The sequence below is a fragment of the Melozone crissalis genome, unplaced genomic scaffold (genome assembly GCF_028551555.1).
Source record: "Melozone crissalis strain CALT ecotype California unplaced genomic scaffold, PUWL_Pcris_2 ptg000084l_1, whole genome shotgun sequence".
In the NCBI taxonomy this organism is placed as follows: Eukaryota; Metazoa; Chordata; class Aves; order Passeriformes; family Passerellidae; genus Melozone; species Melozone crissalis.
Genome location: NW_026535861.1, coordinates 313,804 through 334,614, shown reverse-complemented (window position 1 = coordinate 334,614; position 20,811 = coordinate 313,804).

Here is a 20,811-nt window from a genome sequence, read left to right as displayed (position 1 = left end):
CTCTTCTTGCAAAACACTCGGCAGACCTCCGTGCAGCCTCTAGAACACGATGGGAGATGTTTTCCGTGCTGGCACAGTTTCTCCTTGCCAGACAGAGTGGAAAAGCTTTTTGCTAAGATGAAGACGAGAAGAGAGGCTAAAGACGAAGGTACGGTGCTCTGCAGAGCTAAGCACAGCTCCCGGGCGTCTTGCGGCAGAAGCCGCACACCGCAGAGCACTGTGAGCGGCAGAATGGTCTTTGCGCGAAGAAGCAGCTTCTTCGTCTCCGGGAGCCGGAGAGAGCGGCAACTTCGCAAAGGTGATGAAACAAGCTGTACACCACTGCGATTGTGTGCGCAGCTTGCCAACTGAGAGAAAACAGTACCTGACCACTCTCCTGCCTTTTCTATTCACATGAACATTGGATTGCAAGCTGTTTTGGACAACTTTCTTTCTCTTCTTGCAAAACACTCGGCAGACCTCCGTGCAGCCTCTAGAACACGATGGGAGATGTTTTCCGTGCTGGCACAGTTTCTCCTTGCCAGACAGAGTGGAAAAGCTTTTTGCTAAGATGAAGACGAGAAGAGAGGCTAAAGACGAAGGTACGGTGCTCTGCAGAGCTAAGCACAGCTCCCGAGCCTCTTTCGGCAGAAGCCGCACACCGCAGAGCACTGTGAGCGGCAGAATCATCTTTGCGCGAAGAAGCAGCATCTTCGTCTCCGGGAGCCGGAGAGAGCGGCAACTTCGCAAAGGTGATGAAACAAGCTGTACAACACTGCGATTGTGTGCGCAGCTTGCCAACTGAGAGAAAACAGTACCTGACCACTCTCCTGCCTTTTCTATTCACATGAACATTCGATTGCAAGCTGTTTTGGACAACTTTCTTTCTCTTCTTGCAAAACACTCGGCAGACCTCCGTGCAGCCTCTAGAACACGATGGGAGATGTTTTCTGTGCTGGCACAGTTTCTCCTTGCCAGACAGAGTGGAAAAGCTTTTTGCTAAGATGTAGACGAGAAGAGAGGCTAAAGAAGCAGGTACGGTGCTCTGCAGAGCTAAGCACAGCTCCCGGGCCTCTTTCGGCAGAAGACGCACACCGCAGAGCACTGTGAGCGGCAGAATCGTCTTTGCGCGAAGAAGCAGCTTCTTCGTCTCCGGGAGCCGGAGAGAGCGGCAGCTTCGCAAAGGTGATGAAACAAGCTGTACAACACTGCGATTGTGTGCGCAGCTTGCCAACTGAGAGAAAACAGTACCTGACCACTCTCCCGCCTTTTGTAATCACATGAACATTCGATTGCAAGCTGTTTTTGACAACTTTCTTTCTCTTCTGGCAAAACACTCGGCAGACCTCCGTGCAGCCTCTAGAACACGATGGGAGATGTTTTCTGTGCTGGCACAGTTTCTCCTTGCCAGACAGAGTGGAAAAGCTTTTTGCTAAGATGTAGACGAGAAGAGAGGCTAAAGACGAAGGTACGGTGCTCTGCAGAGCTAAGCACACCTCCCGGGCGTCTTTCGGCAGAAGCCGCACACCGCAGAGCACTGTGAGCGGCAGAATCGTCTTTGGGCGAAGAAGCAGCTTCTTCGTCTCCGGGAGCCGGAGAGAGCGGCAACTTCGCAAAGGTGATGAAACACGCTGTACACCACTGCGATTGTGTGCGCAGCTTGCCAACTGAGAGAAAACAGTACCAGACCACTCTCCTGCCTTTTCTATTCACATGAACATTCGATTCCAAGCTGTTTTGGACAACTTTCTTGCTCTTCTTGCAAAACACTTGGCAGACCTCCGTGCAGCTTCTAGAACACAATGGGAGATGTTTTCTGTGCTGGCACAGTTTCTCCTTGCCAGACAGAGTGGAAAAGCTTTTTGCTAAGATGTAGACGAGACGAGAGGCTAAAGACGAAGGTACGGTGCTCTGCAGAGCTAAGCACCGCTCCCGGGCGTCTTTCGGCAGAAGCCGCACACCGCAGAGCACTGTGAGCGGCAGAATCGTCTTTGCGCGAAGAAGCAGCTTCTTCGTCTCCGGGAGCCGGAGAGAGCGGCAGCTTCGCAAAGGTGATGAAACAAGCTGTACAACACTGCGATTGTGTGCGCAGCTTGCCAACTGAGAGAAAACAGTACCTGACCACTCTCCTGCCTTTTCTATTCACATGAACATTCGATGGGAAGCTCTTTTGGACAACTTTCTTTCTCTTCTGGCAAAACACTCGGCAGACCTCCGTGCAGCCTCTAGAACACGATGGGAGATGTTTTCTGTGCTGGCACAGTTTCTCCTTGCCAGACAGAGTGGGAAAGCTTTTTGCTAAATGTAGACGAGAAGAGAGGCTAAAGAAGAAGGTGCGGTGCTCTGCAGAGATAAGCACCGCTCCCGGGCCTCTTTCGGCAGAAGGCGCACACCGCAGAGCACTGTGAGCGGCAGAATCGTCTTTGCGCGAAGAAGCAGCTTCTTCGTCTCCGGGAGCCGGAGAGAGCGGCAACTTCGCAAAGGTGATGAAACAAGCTGTACAACACTGCGATTGTGTGCGCAGCTTGCCAACTGAGAGAAAACAGTACCTGACCACTCTCCTGCCTTTTCTATTCACATGAACATTCGATGGGAAGCTGTTTTGGACAACTTTCTTTCTCTTCTTGCAAAACACTCGGCAGGCCTCCGTGCAGATTCTAGAACACGATGGGAGATGTTTTCTGTGCTGGCACAGTTTCTCCTTGCCAGACAGAGTGGAAAAGCATTTTGCTAAGATGTAGACGAGAAGAGAGGCTAAAGAAGCAGGTACGGTGCTCTGCAGAGCTAAGCACCGCTCCCGGGCGTCTTTCGGCAGAAGGCGCACACCGCAGAGCACTGTGAGCGGCAGAATCGTCTTTGCGCGAAGAAGCAGCTTCTTCGTCTCCGGGAGCCGGAGAGAGCGGCAACTTCGCAAAGGTGATGAAACAAGCTGTACAACACTGCGATTGTGTGCGCAGCTTGCCAACTGAGAGAAAACAGTACCTGACCACTCTCCTGCCTTTTCTATTCACATGAACATTCGATTGCAAGCTGTTTTGGACAACTTTCTTTCTCTTCTTGCAAAACACTCGGCAGACCTCCGTGCAGCCTCTAGAACACGATGGGAGATGTTTTCTGTGCTGGCACAGTTTCTCCTTGCCAGACAGAGTGGAAAAGCTTTTTGCTAAGATGTAGACGAGAAGAGAGGCTAAAGACGAAGTTACGGTGCTCTGCAGAGCTAAGCGCAGCTCCCGGGCCTCTTTCGGCAGAAGACGCACACCGCAGAGCACAGTGAGCGGCAGAATCGTCTTTGCGCGAAGAAGCAGCTTCTTCGTCTCCGGGAGCCGGAGAGAGCGGCAGCTTCGCAAAGGTGATGAAACAAGCTGTACAACACTGCGATTGTGTGCGCAGCTTGCCAACTGAGAGAAAGCAGTACCTGAACACTCTCCTGCCTTTTGTAATCACATGAACATTCGATTGCAAGCTGTTTTTGACAACTTTCTGTCTCTTCTGGCAAAACACTCGGCAGACCTCCGTGCAGCCTCTAGAACACGATGGGAGATGTTTTCTGTGCTGGCACAGTTTCTCCTTGCCAGACAGAGTGGAAAAGCTTTTTGCTAAGATGTAGACGAGAAGAGAGGCTAAAGACGAAGGTACGGTGCTCTGCAGAGCTAAGCACCGCTCCCGGGCGTCTTTCGGCAGAAGCCGCACACCGCAGAGCACTGTGAGCGGCAGAATCGTCTTTGGGCGAAGAAGCAGCTTCTTCGTCTCCGGGAGCCGGAGAGAGCGGCAACTTCGCAAAGGTGATGAAACAAGCTGTACACCACTGCGATTGTGTGCGCAGCTTGCCAACTGAGAGAAAACAGTACCTGACCACTCTCCTGCCTTTTCTATTCACATGAACATTCGATTGCAAGCTGTTTTGGACAACTTTCTTTCTCTTCTTGCAAAACACTCGGCAGACCTCCGTGCAGCCTCTAGAACACGATGGGAGATGTTTTCTGTGCTGGCACAGTTTCTCCTTGCCAGACAGAGTGGAAAAGCTTTTTGCTAAGATGAAGACGAGAAGAGAGGCTAAAGACGAAGGTACGGTGCTCTGCAGAGCTAAGCACCGCTCCCGGACCTCTTTCGGCAGAAGGCGCACACCGCAGAGCACTGTGAGCGGCAGAATCGTCTTTGCGCGAAGAAGCAGCTTCTTCGTCTCCGGGAGCTGGAGAGAGCGGCAGCTTCGCAAAGGTGATGAAACAAGCTGTACAACACTGCGATTGTGTGCGCAGCTTGCCAACTGAGAGAAAACAGTACCTGACCACTCTCCTGCCTTTTCTATTCACATGAACATTCGATTGCAAGCTGTTTTGGACAACTTTATTTCTCTTCTTGCAAAACACTCGGCAGACCTCCGTGCAGCTTCTAGAACACAATGGGAGATGTTTTCTGTGCTGGCACAGTTTCTCCTTGCCAGACAGAGTGGAAAAGCTTTTTGCTAAGATGTAGACGAGAAGAGAGGCTAAAGACGAAGGTACGGTGCTCTGCAGAGCTAAGCACCGCTCCCGGGCGTCTTTCGGCAGAAGCCGCACACCGCAGAGCACTGTGAGCGGCAGAATCGTCTTTGCGCGAAGAAGCAGCTTCTTCGTCTCCGGGAGCCGGAGAGAGCGGCAGCTTCGCAAAGGTGATGAAACAAGCTGTACAACACTGCGATTGTGTGCGCAGCTTGCCAACTGAGAGAAAACAGTACCTGACCACTCTCCTGCCTTTTGTAATCACATGAACATTCGATTGCAAGCTGTTTTGGACAACTTTCTTTCTCTTCTGGCAAAACACTCGGCAGACCTCCGTGCAGACTCTAGAACACGATGGGAGATGTTTTTTGTGCTGGCACAGTTTCTCCTTGCCAGACAGAGTGGAAAAGCTTTTTGCTAAGATGTAGACGAGAAGAGAGGCTAAAGACGAAGGTACGGTGCTCTGCAGAGCTAAGCACCGCTCCCTGGCCTCTTTTGGCAGAAGGTGCACACCGCAGAGCACTGTGAGCGGCAGAATCGTCTTTGCGCGAAGAAGCAGCTTCTTCGTCTCCGGGAGCCGGAGAGAGCGGCAACTTCGCAAAGGTGATGAAACAAGCTGTACACCACTGCGATTGTTTGCGCTGCATGACAACTCAGAGAAAACAGTACCTGACCACTCTCCTGCATTTTCTAATCACGTGAACAATCGATTGCAAGCTGTTTTGGACAACTTTCTTTCTCTTCTTGCAAAACACTCGGCAGACCTCCGTGCAGCCTCTAGAACACGATGGGAGATGTTTTCTGTGCTGGCACAGTTTCTCCTTGCCAGACAGAGTGGAAAAGCTTTTTGCTAAGATGTAGACGAGAAGAGAGGCTAAAGACGAAGGTACGGTGCTCTGCAGAGCTAAGCACCGCTCCCGGGCCTCTTTCGGCAGAAGGCGCACACCGCAGAGCACTGTGAGCGGCAGAATCGTCTTTGCGCGAAGAAGCAGCTTCTTCGTCTCTGGGAGCCGGAGAGAGCGGCAGCTTCGCAAAGGTGATGAAACAAGCTGTACAACACTGCGATTGTGTGCGCAGCTTGCCAACTGAGAGAAAACAGTACCTGACCACTCTCCTGCCTTTTCTATTCACATGAACATTCGATGGGAAGCTCTTTTGGACAACTTTCTTTCTCTTCTTGCAAAACACTCGGCACACCTCCGTGCAGCCTCTAGAACACGATGGGAGATGTTTTCTGTGCTGGCACAGTTTCTCCTTGCCAGACAGAGTGGAAAAGCTTTTTGCTAAGATGTAGACGAGAAGAGAGGCTAAAGACGAAGGTACGGTGCTCTGCAGAGCTAAGCACCGCTCCCGGACCTCTTTCGGCAGAAGGCGCACAACGCAGAGCACAGTGAGCGGCAGAATCGTCTTTGAGCGAAGAAGCAGCTTCTTCGTCTCCGGGAGCTGGAGAGAGCGGCAACTTCGCAAAGGTGATGAAACAAGCTGTACAACACTGCGATTGCGTGCGCAGTTTTCCAAGTGAGAGAAAACAGTACCTGATTACTCTCCTGCCTTTTCTATTCACATGAACATTGGATTGCAAGCTGTTTTGGACAACTTTCTTGCTCTTCTTGCAAAACACTCGGCAGACCTCCGTGCAGCCTCTAGAACACGATGGGAGATGTTTTCTGTGCTGGCACAGTTTCTCCTTGCCAGACAGAGTGGAAAAGCTTTTTGCTAAGATGAAGACGAGAAGAGAGGCTAAAGACGAAGGTACGGTGCTCTGCAGAGCTAAGCACCGCTCCCGGACCTCTTTCGGCAGAAGGCGCACACCGCAGAGCACTGTGAGCGGCAGAATCGTCTTTGCGCGAAGAAGCAGCTTCTTCGTCTCCGGGAGCTGGAGAGAGCGGCAGCTTCGCAAAGGTGATGAAACAAGCTGTACAACACTGCGATTGTGTGCGCAGCTTGCCAACTGAGAGAAAACAGTACCTGACCACTCTCCTGCCTTTTCTATTCACATGAACATTCGATTGCAAGCTGTTTTGGACAACTTTCTTTCTCTTCTTGCAAAACACTCGGCAGACCTCCGTGCAGCTTCTAGAACACAATGGGAGATGTTTTCTGTGCTGGCACAGTTTCTCCTTGCCAGACAGAGTGGAAAAGCTTTTTGCTAAGATGTAGACGAGAAGAGAGGCTAAAGACGAAGGTACGGTGCTCTGCAGAGCTAAGCACCGCTCCCGGGCGTCTTTCGGCAGAAGCCGCACACCGCAGAGCACTGTGAGCGGCAGAATCGTCTTTGCGCGAAGAAGCAGCTTCTTCGTCTCCGGGAGCCGGAGAGAGCGGCAGCTTCGCAAAGGTGATGAAACAAGCTGTACAACACTGCGATTGTGTGCGCAGCTTGCCAACTGAGAGAAAACAGTACCTGACCACTCTCCTGCCTTTTGTAATCACATGAACATTCGATTGCAAGCTGTTTTGGACAACTTTCTTTCTCTTCTGGCAAAACACTCGGCAGACCTCCGTGCAGCCTCTAGAACACGATGGGAGATGTTTTTTGTGCTGGCACAGTTTCTCCTTGCCAGACAGAGTGGAAAAGCTTTTTGCTAAGATGTAGACGAGAAGAGAGGCTAAAGACGAAGGTACGGTGCTCTGCAGAGCTAAGCACCGCTCCCTGGCCTCTTTTGGCAGAAGGTGCACACCGCAGAGCACTGTGAGCGGCAGAATCGTCTTTGCGCGAAGAAGCAGCTTCTTCGTCTCCGGGAGCCGGAGAGAGCGGCAACTTCGCAAAGGTGATGAAACAAGCTGTACACCACTGCGATTGTTTGCGCTGCATGACAACTCAGAGAAAACAGTACCTGACCACTCTCCTGCATTTTCTAATCACGTGAACAATAGATTGCAAGCTGTTTTGGACAACTTTCTTTCTCTTCTTGCAAAACACTCGGCAGACCTCCGTGCAGCCTCTAGAACACGATGGGAGATGTTTTCTGTGCTGGCACAGTTTCTCCTTGCCAGACAGAGTGGAAAAGCTTTTTGCTAAGATGTAGACGAGAAGAGAGGCTAAAGACGAAGGTACGGTGCTCTGCAGAGCTAAGCACCGCTCCCGGGCCTCTTTCGGCAGAAGGCGCACACCGCAGAGCACTGTGAGCGGCAGAATCGTCTTTGCGCGAAGAAGCAGCTTCTTCGTCTCTGGGAGCCGGAGAGAGCGGCAGCTTCGCAAAGGTGATGAAACAAGCTGTACAACACTGCGATTGTGTGCGCAGCTTGCCAACTGAGAGAAAACAGTACCTGACCACTCTCCTGCCTTTTCTATTCACATGAACATTCGATGGGAAGCTCTTTTGGACAACTTTCTTTCTCTTCTTGCAAAACACTCGGCACATCTCCGTGCAGCCTCTGGAACAATATGGGAGATGTTTTTAGTGCTGGCACAGTTTCTCCTTGCCAGACAGAGTGGAAAAGCTTTTTGCTAAGATGTAGACGAGAAGAGAGGCTAAAGACGAAGGTACGGTGCTCTGCAGAGCTAAGCACCGCTCCCGGACCTCTTTCGGCAGAAGGCGCACAACGCAGAGCACAGTGAGCGGCAGAATCGTCTTTGAGCGAAGAAGCAGCTTCTTCGTCTCCGGGAGCTGGAGAGAGCGGCAACTTCGCAAAGGTGATGAAACAAGCTGTACAACACTGCGATTGCGTGCGCAGTTTTCCAAGTGAGAGAAAACAGTACCTGATTACTCTCCTGCCTTTTCTATTCACATGAACATTGGATTGCAAGCTGTTTTGGACAACTTTCTTGCTCTTCTTGCAAAACACTCGGCAGACCTCCGTGCAGCCTCTAGAACACGATGGGAGATGTTTTCTGTGCTGGCACAGTTTCTCCTTGCCAGACAGAGTGGAAAAGCTTTTTGCTAAGATGTAGACGAGAAGAGAGGCTAAAGACGAAGGTACGGTGCTCTGCAGAGCTAAGCACCGCTCCCGGACCTCTTTCGGCAGAAGCCGCACACCGCAGAGCACTGTGAGCGGCAGAATCGTCTTTGCGCGAAGAAGCAGCTTCTTCGTCTCCGGGAGCCGGAGAGAGCGGCAACTTCGCAAAGGTGATGAAACAAGCTGTACAACACTGCGATTGTGTGCGCAGCTTGCCAACTGAGAGATAACAGTACCTGACCACTCTCCTGCCTTTTCTATTCACATGAACATTCGATTGCAAGCTGTTTTGGACAACTTTCTTTCTCTTCTTGCAAAATACTCGGCAGACCTCCGTGCAGCTTCTAGAACACGATGGGAGATGTTTTTAGTGCTGGCACAGTTTCTCCTTGCCAGACAGAGTGGAAAAGCATTTTGCTAAGATGTAGACGAGAAGAGAGGCTAAAGACGAAGGTACGGTGCTCTGCAGAGCTAAGCACCGCTCCCGGACCTCTTTCGGCAGAAGGCGCACACCGCAGAGCACTGTGAGCGGCAGAATCGTCTTTGCGCGAAGAAGCAGCTTCTTCGTCTCCGGGAGCCGGAGAGAGCGGCAGCTTCGCAAAGGTGATGAAACAAGCTGTACAACACTGCGATTGTGTGCGCAGCTTGCCAACTGAGAGAAAACAGTACCTGACCACTCTCCTGCCTTTTCTATTCACATGAACATTCGATGGGAAGCTGTTTTGGACAACTTTCTTTCTCTTCTTGCAAAACACTCGGCAGACCTCCGTGCAGCCTCTAGAACACGATGGGAGATGTTTTCTGTGCTGGCACAGTTTCTCCTTGCCAGACAGAGTGGAAAAGCATTTTGCTAAGATGTAGACGAGAAGAGAGGCTAAAGACGAAGGTACGGTGCTCTGCAGAGCTAAGCACCGCTCCCGGACTTCTTTCGGCAGAAGGCGCACACCGCAGAGCACTGTGAGCGGCAGAATCGTCTTTGCGCGAAGAAGCAGCTTCTTCGTCTCCGGGAGCCGGAGAGAGCGGCAACTTCGCAAAGGTGATGAAACAAGCTGTACAACACTGCGATTGTGTGCGCAGCTTGCCAACTGAGAGAAAACAGTACCTGACCACTCTCCTGCCTTTTCTATTCACATGAACATTCGATTGCAAGCTGTTTTGGACAACTTTCTTGCTCTTCTTGCAAAACACGCTGCAGACCTCCGTGCAGCCTCTAGAACACGATGGGAGATGTTTTCTGTGCTGGCACAGTTTCTCCTTGCCAGACAGAGTGGAAAAGCTTTTTGCTAAGATGTAGACGAGAAGAGAGGCTAAAGACGAAGGTACGGTGCTCTGCAGAGCTAAGCACAGCTCCCGGGCCTCTTTCGGCAGAAGGCGCACACCGCAGAGCACTGTGAGCGGCAGAATCGTCTTTGCGCGAAGAAGCAGCTTCTTCGTCTCCGGGAGCCGGAGAGAGCGGCAGCTTCGCAAAGGTGATGAAACAAGCTGTACAACACTGCGATTGTGTGCGCAGCTTGCCAAGTGAGAGAAAACAGTACCTGACCACTCTCCTGCCTTTTCTATTCACATGAACATTCGATTGCAAGCTGTTTTGGACAACTTTCTTGCTCTTCTTGCAAAACACTCGGCAGACCTCCGTGCAGCCTCTAGAACACGATGGGAGATGTTTTCTGTGCTGGCACAGTTTCTCCTTGCCAGACAGAGTGGAAAAGCTTTTTGCTAAGATGTAGACGAGAAGAGAGGCTAAAGACGAAGGTACGGTGCTCTGCAGAGCTAAGCACCGCTCCCGGGCCTCTTTCGGCAGAAGCCGCACACCGCAGAGCACAGTGAGCAGCAGAATCGTCTTTGCGCGAAGAAGCAGCTTCTTCGTCTCCGGGAGCCGGAGAGAGCGGCAACTTCGCAAAGGTGATGAAACAAGCTGTACAACACTGCGATTGTGTGCGCAGCTTGCCAACTGAGAGAAAACAGTACCTGACCACTCTCCTGCCTTTTCTATTCACATGAACATTCGATGGGAAGCTGTTTTGGACAACTTTCTTTCTCTTCTTGCAAAACACTCGGCAGACCTCCGTTTAGCTTCTAGAACACGATGGGAGATGTTTTCTGTGCTGGCACAGTTTCTCCTTGCCAGACAGAGTGGAAAAGCTTTTTGCTAAGATGTAGACGAGAAGAGAGGCTAAAGACGAAGGTACGGTGCTCTGCAGAGCTAAGCACCGCTCCCGGACCTCTTTCGGCAGAAGGCGCACACCGCAGAGCACAGTGAGCGGCAGAATCGTCTTTGCACGAAGAAGCAGCTTCTTCGTCTCCGGGAGTCGGAGAGAGCGGCAACTTCGCAAAGGTGATGAAACAAGCTGTACAACACTGCGATTGTGTGCGCAGCTTGCCAAGTGAGAGAAAACAGTACCTGACCACTCTCCTGCCTTTTCTATTCACATGAACATTCGATTGCAAGCTGTTTTGGACAACTTTCTTTCTCTTCTTGCAAAACACTCGGCAGACCTCCGTGCAGCTTCTAGAACACGATGGGAGATGTTTTCTGTGCTGGCACAGTTTCTCCTTGCCAGACAGAGTGGAAAAGCTTTTTGCTAAGATGTAGACGAGAAGAGAGGCTAAAGACGAAGGTACGGTGCACTGCAGAGCTAAGCACCGCTCCCGGACCTCTTTCGGCAGAAGGCGCACACCGCAGAGCACTGTGAGCGGCAGAATCGTCTTTGCGCGAAGAAGCAGCTTCTTCGTCTCTGGGAGCCGGAGAGAGCGGCAGCTTCGCAAAGGTGATGAAACAAGCTGTACAACAATGCGATTGTCTGCGCAGCTTGCCAACTGAGAGAAAACAGTACCTGACCACTCTCCTGCCTTTTCTATTCACATGAACATTCGATTGCAAGCTGTTTTGGACAACTTTCTTTCTCTTCTTGCAAAACACTCGGCAGCCCTCCGTGCAGCCTCTAGAACACGATGGGAGATGTTTTCTGTGCTGGCACAGTTTCTCCTTGCCAGACAGAGTGGAAAAGCTTTTTGCTAAGATGTAGACGAGAAGAGAGGCTAAAGACGAAGGTACGGTGCTCTGCAGAGCTAAGCACAGCTCCCGGGCCTCTTTCGGCTGAAGACGCACACTGCAGAGCACTGTGAGCGGCAGAATCGTCTTAGCGCGAAGAAGCAGCTTCTTCGTCTCTGGGAGCCGGAGAGAGCGGCAACTTCGCAAAGGTGATGAAACAAGCTGTACAACACTGCGATTGTGTGTGCAGCTTGCCAAGTGAGAGAAAATAGTACCTGACCACTCTTCTGCCTTTTCTATTCACATGAACATTCGATTGCAAGCTGTTTTGGACAACTTTCTTTCTCTTCTTGCAAAACACTCGGCAGACCTCCGTGCAGCCTCTAGAACACGATGGGAGATGTTTTCTGTGCTGGCACAGTTTCTCCTTGCCAGACAGAGTGGAAAAGCTTTTTGCTAAGATGTAGACGAGAAGAGAGGATAAAGATGAAGGTACGGTGCTCTGCAGAGCTAAGCACCGCTCCCGGGCCTCTTTCGGCAGAAGGCGCACACCGCAGAGCACTGTGAGCGGCAGAATCGTCTTTGCGCGAAGAAGCAGCTTCTTCGTCTCCGGGAGCCGGAGAGAGCGGCAACTTCGCAAAGGTGATGAAACAAGCTGTACAACACTGCGATTGTGTGCGCAGCTTGCCAACTGAGAGAAAACAGTACCTGACCACTCTCCTGCCTTTTCTATTCACATGAACATTCGATTGCAAGCTGTTTTGGACAACTTTCTTTCTCTTCTTGCAAAACACTCGGCAGACCTCCGTGCAGCCTCTAGAACACGATGGGAGATGTTTTCTGTGCTGGCACAGTTTCTCCTTGCCAGACAGAGTGGAAAAGCTTTTTGCTAAGATGTAGACGAGAAGAGAGGCTAAAGACGAAGGTACGGTGCTCTGCAGAGCTAAGCACCGCTCCCGGACCTCTTTCGGCAGAAGGCGCACACCGCAGAGCACAGTGAGCGGCAGAATCGTCTTTGCGCGAAGAAGCAGCTTCTTCGTCTCCGGGAGCCGGAGAGAGCGGCAACTTCGCAAAGGTGATGAAACAAGCTGTACAACACTGCGATTGTGTGCGCAGCTTGCCAAGTGAGAGAAAATAGTACCTGACCACTCTCCTGCTTTTTCTATTCACATGAACATTCGATTGCAAGCTGTTTTGGACAACTTTCTTTCTCTTCTTGCAAAACACTCGGCAGACCTCCGTGCAGCCTCTAGAACACGATGGGAGATGTTTTCTGTGCTGGCACAGTTTCTCCTTGCCAGACAGAGTGGAAAAGCTTTTTGCTAAGATGTAGACGAGAAGAGAGGCTAAAGACGAAGGTACGGTGCTCTGCAGAGCTAAGCACCGCTCCCGGACCTCTTTCGGCAGAAGGCGCACACCGCAGAGCACAGTGAGCGGCAGAATCGTCTTTGCGCGAAGAAGCAGCTTCTTCGTCTCCGGGAGCCGGAGAGAGCGGCAACTTCGCAAAGGTGATGAAACAAGCTGTACAACACTGCGATTGTGTGCGCAGCTTGCCAAGTGAGAGAAAACAGTACCTGACCACTCTCCTGCCTTTTCTAATCACATGAACATTCGATGGGAATCTGTTTTGGACAACTTTCTTTCTCTTCTTGCAAAACACTCGGCAGACCTCCGTGCAGCTTCTAGAACACGATGGGAGATGTTTTCTGTGCTGGCACAGTTTCTCCTTGCCAGACAGAGTGGAAAAGCTTTTTGCTAAGATGTAGACGAGAAGAGAGGCTAAAGACGAAGGTACGGTGCTCTGCAGAGCTAAGCACCGCTCCCGGACCTCTTTCGGCAGAAGGCGCACACCGCAGAGCACTGTGAGCGGCAGAATCGTCTTTGCGCGAAGAAGCAGCTTCTTCGTCTCTGGGAGCCGGAGAGAGCGGCAGCTTCGCAAAGGTGATAAAACAAGCTGTACAACAATGCGATTGTCTGCGCAGCTTGCCAAGTGAGAGAAAACAGTACCTGACCACTCTCCTGCCTTTTCTATTCACATGAACATTCGATTGCAAGCTGTTTTGGACGACTTTCTTGCTCTTCTTGCAAAACACTCGGCAGCCCTCCGTGCAGCCTCTAGAACACGATGGGAGATGTTTTCTGTGCTGGCACAGTTTCTCCTTGCCAGACAGAGTGGAAAAGCTTTTTGCTAAGATGTAGACGAGAAGAGAGGCTAAAGACGAAGGTACGGTGCTCTGCAGAGCTAAGCACAGCTCCCGGGCCTCTTTCGGCTGAAGACGCACACTGCAGAGCACTGTGAGCGGCAGAATCGTCTTTGCGCGAAGAAGCAGCTTCTTCGTCTCCGGGAGCCGGAGAGAGCGGCAACTTCGCAAAGGTGATGAAACAAGCTGTACAACACTGCGATTGTGTGCGCAGCTTGCCAAGTGAGAGAAAATAGTACCTGACCACTCTCCTGCTTTTTCTATTCACATGAACATTCGATTGCAAGCTGTTTTGGACAACTTTCTTTCTCTTCTTGCAAAACACTCGGCAGACCTCCGTGCAGCCTCTAGAAGACGATGGGAGATGTTTTCTGTGCTGGCACAGTTTCTCCTTGCCAGACAGAGTGGAAAAGCTTTTTGCTAAGATGTAGACGAGAAGAGAGGCTAAAGATGAAGGTACGGTGCTCTGCAGAGCTAAGCACCGCTCCCGGGCCTCTTTCGGCAGAAGGCGCACACCGCAGAGCACTGTGAGCGGCAGAATCGTCTTTGCGCGAAGAAGCAGCTTCTTCGTCTCCGGGAGCCGGAGAGAGCGGCAACTTCGCAAAGGTGATGAAACAAGCTGTACAACACTGCGATTGTGTGCGCAGCTTGCCAACTGAGAGAAAACAGTACCTGACCACTCTCCTGCCTTTTCTATTCACATGAACATTCGATTGCAAGCTGTTTTGGACAACTTTCTTTCTCTTCTTGCAAAACACTCGGCAGACCTCCGTGCAGCCTCTAGAACACGATGGGAGATGTTTTCTGTGCTGGCACAGTTTCTCCTTGCCAGACAGAGTGGAAAAGCTTTTTGCTAAGATGTAGACGAGAAGAGAGGCTAAAGACGAAGGTACGGTGCTCTGCAGAGCTAAGCACCGCTCCCGGACCTCTTTCGGCAGAAGGCGCACACCGCAGAGCACAGAGAGCGGCAGAATCGTCTTTGCGCGAAGAAGCAGCTTCTTCGTCTCCGGGAGCCAGAGAGAGCGGCAACTTCGCAAAGGTGATGAAACAAGCTGTACAACACTGCGATTGTGTGCGCAGCTTGCCAAGTGAGAGAAAATAGTACCTGACCACTCTCCTGCTTTTTCTATTCACATGAACATTCGATTGCAAGCTGTTTTGGACAACTTTCTTTCTCTTCTTGCAAAACACTCGGCAGACCTCCGTGCAGCCTCTAGAAGACGATGGGAGATGTTTTCTGTGCTGGCACAGTTTCTCCTTGCCAGACAGAGTGGAAAAGCTTTTTGCTAAGATGTAGACGAGAAGAGAGGCTAAAGACGAAGGTACGGTGCTCTGCAGAGCTAAGCACCGCTCCCGGGCCTCTTTCGGCAGAAGGCGCACACCGCAGAGCACTGTGAGCGGCAGAATCGTCTTTGCGCGAAGAAGCAGCTTCTTCGTCTCTGGGAGCCGGAGAGAGCGGCAGCTTCGCAAAGGTGATGAAACAAGCTGTACAACACTGCGATTGTGTGCGCAGCTTGCCAACTGAGAGAAAACAGTACCTGACCACTCTCCTGCCTTTTCTATTCACATGAACATTCGATTGCAAGCTGTTTAGGACAACTTTCTTGCTCTTCTTGCAAAACACTCGGCAGACCTCCGTGCAGCCTCTAGAACACGATGGGAGATGTTTTCTGTGCTGGCACAGTTTCTCCTTGCCAGACAGAGTGGAAAAGCTTTTTGCTAAGATGTAGACGAGAAGAGAGGCTAAAGATGAAGGTACGGTGCTCTGCAGAGCTAAGCACCGCTCCCGGGCCTCTTTCGGCAGAAGGCGCACACCGCAGAGCACTGTGAGCGGCAGAATCGTCTTTGCGCGAAGAAGCAGCTTCTTCGTCTCCGGGAGCCGGAGAGAGCGGCAACTTCGCAAAGGTGATGAAACAAGCTGTACAACACTGCGATTGTGTGCGCAGCTTGCCAAGTGAGAGAAAACAGTACCTGACCACTCTCCTGCCTTTTCTATTCACATGAACATTCGATTGCAAGCTGTTTTGGACAACTTTCTTTCTCTTCTTGCAAAACACTCGGCAGACCTCCGTGCAGCCTCTAGAACACGATGGGAGATGTTTTCTGTGCTGGCACAGTTTCTCCTTGCCAGACAGAGTGGAAAAGCTTTTTGCTAAGATGTAGACGAGAAGAGAGGCTAAAGACGAAGGTACGGTGCTCTGCAGAGCTAAGCACCGCTCCCGGACCTCTTTCGGCAGAAGGCGCACACCGCAGAGCACAGTGAGCGGCAGAATCGTCTTTGCGCGAAGAAGCAGCTTCTTCGTCTCCGGGAGCCGGAGAGGGCGGCAACTTCGCAAAGGTGATGAAACAAGCTGTACAACACTGCGATTGTGTGCGCAGCTTGCCAAGTGAGAGAAAACAGTACCTGACCACTCTCCTGCCTTTTCTATTCACATGAACATTCGATTGCAAGCTGTTTTGGACAACTTTCTTTCTCTTCTTGCAAAACACTCGGCAGACCTCCGTGCAGCTTCTAGAACACGATGGGAGATGTTTTCTGTGCTGGCACAGTTTCTCCTTGCCAGACAGAGTGGAAAAGCATTTTGATAAGATGTAGACGAGAAGAGAGGCTAAAGACGAAGGTACGGTGCTCTGCAGAGCTAAGCACCGCTCCCGGACCTCTTTCGGCAGAAGGCGCACACCGCAGAGCACAGTGAGCGGCAGAATGGTCTTTGCGCGAAGAAGCAGCTTCTTCGTCTCCGGGAGCCGGAGAGAGCGGCAACTTCGCAAAGGTGATGAAACAAGCTGTACAACACTGCGATTGTGTGCGCAGCTTGCCAACTGAGAGAAAACAGTACCTGACCACTCTCCTGCCTTTTCTATTCACATGAACATTGGATTTGAAGCTGTTTTGGACAACTTTCTTTCTCTTCTTGCAAAACACTCGGCAGACCTCCGTGCAGCCTCTAGAACACGATGGGAGATGTTTTCTGTGCTGGCACAGTTTCTCCTTGCCAGACAGAGTGGAAAAGCTTTTTGCTAAGATGTAGATGAGAAGAGAGGCTAAAGACGAAGGTACGGTGCTCTGCAGAGCTAAGCACAGCTCCCGGGCCTCTTTCGGCAGAAGGCGCACACCGCAGAGCACTGTGAGCGGCAGAATCGTCTTTGCGCGAAGAAGCAGCTTCTTCGTCTCCGGGAGCCGGAGAGAGCGGCAACTTCGCAAAGGTGATGAAACAAGCTGTACAACACTGCGATTGTGTGCGCAGCTTGCCAAGTGAGAGAAAACAGTACCTGACCACTCTCCTGCCTTTTCTATTCACATGAACATTCGATTGCAAGCTGTTTTGGACAACTTTCTTTCTCTTCTTGCAAAACACTCGGCAGACCTCCGTGCAGCCTCTAGAACACGATGGGAGATGTTTTCTGTGCTGGCACAGTTTCTCCTTGCCAGACAGAGTGGAAAAGCTTTTTGCTAAGATGTAGATGAGAAGAGAGGCTAAAGACGAAGGTACGGTGCTCTGCAGAGCTAAGCACAGCTCCCGGGCCTCTTTCGGCAGAAGGCGCACACCGCAGAGCACTGTGAGCGGCAGAATCGTCTTTGCGCGAAGAAGCAGCTTCTTCGTCTCCGGGAGCCGGAGAGAGCGGCAACTTCGCAAAGGTGATGAAACAAGCTGTACAACACTGCGATTGTGTGCGCAGCCTGCCAAGTGAGAGAAAAGAGTACCTGACCACTCTCCTGCCTTTTCTATTAACATGAACATTCGATTGCAAGCTGTTTTGGACAACTTTCTTGCTCTTCTTGCAAAACACTCGGCAGACCTCCGTGCAGCCTCTAGAACACGATGGGAGATGTTTTCTGTGCTGGCACAGTTTCTCCTTGCCAGACAGAGTGGAAAAGCTTTTTGCTAAGATGTAGACGTGAAGAGAGGCTAAAGACGAAGGTACGGTGCTCTGCAGAGCTAAGCACCACTCCCGGACCTCTTTCGGCAGAAGGCGCACACCGCAGAGCACTGTGAGCGGCAGAATCGTCTTTGCGCGAAGAAGCAGCTTCTTCGTCTCCGGGAGCCGGAGAGAGCGGCAACTTCGCAAAGGTGATGAAACAAGCTGTACAACACTGCGATTGTGTGTGCAGCTTGCCAAGTGAGAGAAAATAGTACCTGACCACTCTCCTGCCTTTTCTATTCACATGAACATTCGATTGCAAGCTGTTTTGGACAACTTTCTTTCTCTTCTTGCAAAACACTCGGCAGAACTCCGTGCAGCCTCTAGAACACGATGGGAGATGTTTTCTGTGCTGGCACAGTTTCTCCTTGCCAGACAGTGTGGAAAAGCTTTTTGCTAAGATGTAGACGAGAAGAGAGGCTAAAGACGAAGGTACGGTGCTCTGCAGAGCTAAGCACCGCTCCCGGACCTCTTTCGGCAGAAGGCGCACACCGCAGAACACTGTGAGCGGCAGAATCGTCTTTGCGCGAAGAAGCAGCTTCTTCGTCTCCGGGAGCCGGAGAGAGCGGCAGCTTCGCAAAGGTGATGAAACAAGCTGTACAACACTGCGATTGTGTGCGCAGCTTGCCAACTGAGAGAAAACAGTACCTGACCACTCTCCTGCCTTTTCTATTCACATGAACATTCGATTGCAAGCTGTTTTGGACAACTTTCTTTCTCTACTTGCAAAACACTCGGCAGACCTCCGTGCAGCCTCTAGAACACGATGGGAGATGTTTTCTGTGCTGGCACAGTTTCTCCTTGCCAGACAGAGTGGAAAAGCTTTTTGCTAAGATGTAGACGAGAAGAGAGGCTAAAGACGAAGGTACGGTGCTCTGCAGAGCTAAGCACTGCTCCCGGGCGTCTTTCGGCAGAAGGCGCACACCGCAGAGCACTGTGAGCGGCAGAATCGTCTTTGCGCGAAGAAGCAGCTTCTTCGTCTCCGGGAGCCGGAGAGAGCGGCAACTTCGCAAAGGTGATGAAACAAGCTGTACAACACTGCGATTGTGTGCGCAGCTTGCCAACTGAGAGAAAACAGTACCTGACCACTCTCCTGCCTTTTCTATTCACATGAACATTCGATTGCAAGCTGTTTTGGACAACTTTCTTGCTCTTCTTGCAAAACACTCGGCAGACCTCCGTTTAGCTTCTAGAACACGATGGGAGATGTTTTCTGTGCTGGCACAGTTTCTCCTTGCCAGACAGAGTGGAAAAGCTTTTTGCTAAGATGTAGACGAGAAGAGAGGCTAAAGACGAAGGTACGGTGCTCTGCAGAGCTAAGCACCGCTCCCGGACCTCTTTCGGCAGAAGGCGCACACCGCAGAGCACTGTGAGCGGCAGAATCGTCTTTGCGCGAAGAAGCAGCTTCTTCGTCTCTGGGAGCCGGAGAGAGCGGCAGCTTCGCAAAGGTGATAAAACAAGCTGTACAACAATGCGATTGTGTGCGCAGCTTGCCAAGTGAGAGAAAACAGTACCTGACCACTCTCCTGCCTTTTCTATTCACATGAACATTCGATTGCAAGCTTTTTTGGACGACTTTCTTGCTCTTCTTGCAAAACACTCGGCAGCCCTCCGTGCAGCCTCTAGAACACGATGGGAGATGTTTTCTGTGCTGGCACAGTTTCTCCTTGCCAGACAGAGTGGAAAAGCTTTTTGCTAAGATGTAGACGAGAAGAGAGGCTAAAGACGAAGGTACGGTGCTCTGCAGAGCTAAGCACAGCTCCCGGGCCTCTTTCGGCTGAAGACGCACACTGCAGAGCACTGTGAGCGGCAGAATCGTCTTTGCGCGAAGAAGCAGCTTCTTCGTCTCCGGGAGCCGGAGAGAGCGGCAACTTCGCAAAGGTGATGAAACAAGCTGTACAACACTGCGATTGTGTGCGCAGCTTGCCAAGTGAGAGAAAATAGTACCTGACCACTCTCCTGCTTTTTCTATTCACATGAATATTCGATTGCAAGCTGTTTTGGACAACTTTCTTTCTCTTCTTGCAAAACACTCGGCAGACCTCCGTGCAGCCTCTAGAAGACGATGGGAGATGTTTTCTGTGCTGGCACAGTTTCTCCTTGCCAGACAGAGTGGAAAAGCTTTTTGCTAAGATGTAGACGAGAAGAGAGGCTAAAGACGAAGGTACGGTGCTCTGCAGAGCTAAGCACCGCTCCCGGGCCTCTTTCGGCAGAAGGCGCACACCGCAGAGCACTGTGAGCGGCAGAATCGTCTTTGCGCGAAGAAGCAGCTTCTTCGTCTCCGGGAGCCGGAGAGAGCGGCAACTTCGCAAAGGTGATGAAACAAGCTGTACAACACTGCGATTGTGTGCGCAGCTTGCCAACTGAGAGAAAACAGTACCTGACCACTCTCCTGCCTTTTCTATTCACATGAACATTCGATTGCAAGCTGTTTTGGACAACTTTCTTTCTCTTCTTGCAAAACACTCGGCAGACCTCCTTGCAGCCTCTAGAACACGATGGGAGATGTTTTCTGTGCTGGCACAGTTTCTCCTTGCCAGACAGAGTGGAAAAGCTTTTTGCTAAGATGTAGACGAGAAGAGAGGCTAAAGACGAAGGTACGGTGCTCTGCAGAGCTAAGCACCGCTCCCGGACCTCTTTCGGCAGAAGGCGCACACCGCAGAGCACAGTGAGCGGCAGAATCGTCTTTGCGCGAAGAAGCAGCTTCTTCATCTCCGGGAGCCGGAGAGAGCGGCAACTTCGCAAAGGTGATGAAACAAGCTGTACAACACTGCGATTGTGTGCGCAGCTTGCCAAGTGAGAGAAAACAGTACCTGACCACTCTCCTGCCTTTTCTATTCACATGAACATTCGATTGCAAGCTGTTTTGGACAACTTTCTTTCTCTTCTTGCAAAACACTCGGCAGACCTCCGTGCAGCCTCTAGAACACGATGGGAGATGTTTTCTGTGCTGGCACAGTTTCTCCTTGCCAGACAGAGTGGAAAAGCTTTTTGCTAAGATGTAGATGAGAAGAGAGGCTAAAGACGAAGGTACGGTGCTCTGCAGAGCTAAGCACAGCTCCCGGGCCTCTTTCGGCAGAAGGCGCACACCGCAGAGCACTGTGAGCGGCAGAATCGTCTTTGCGCGAAGAAGCAGCTTCTTCGTCTCCGGGAGCCGGAGAGAGCGGCAACTTCGCAAAGGTGATGAAACAAGCTGTACAACACTGCGATTGTGTGCGCAGCCTGCCAAGTGAGAGAAAAGAGTACCTGACCACTCTCCTGCCCTTTCTATTCACATGAACATTCGATTGCAAGCTGTTTTGGACAACTTTCTTGCTCTTCTTGCAAAACACTCGGCAGACCT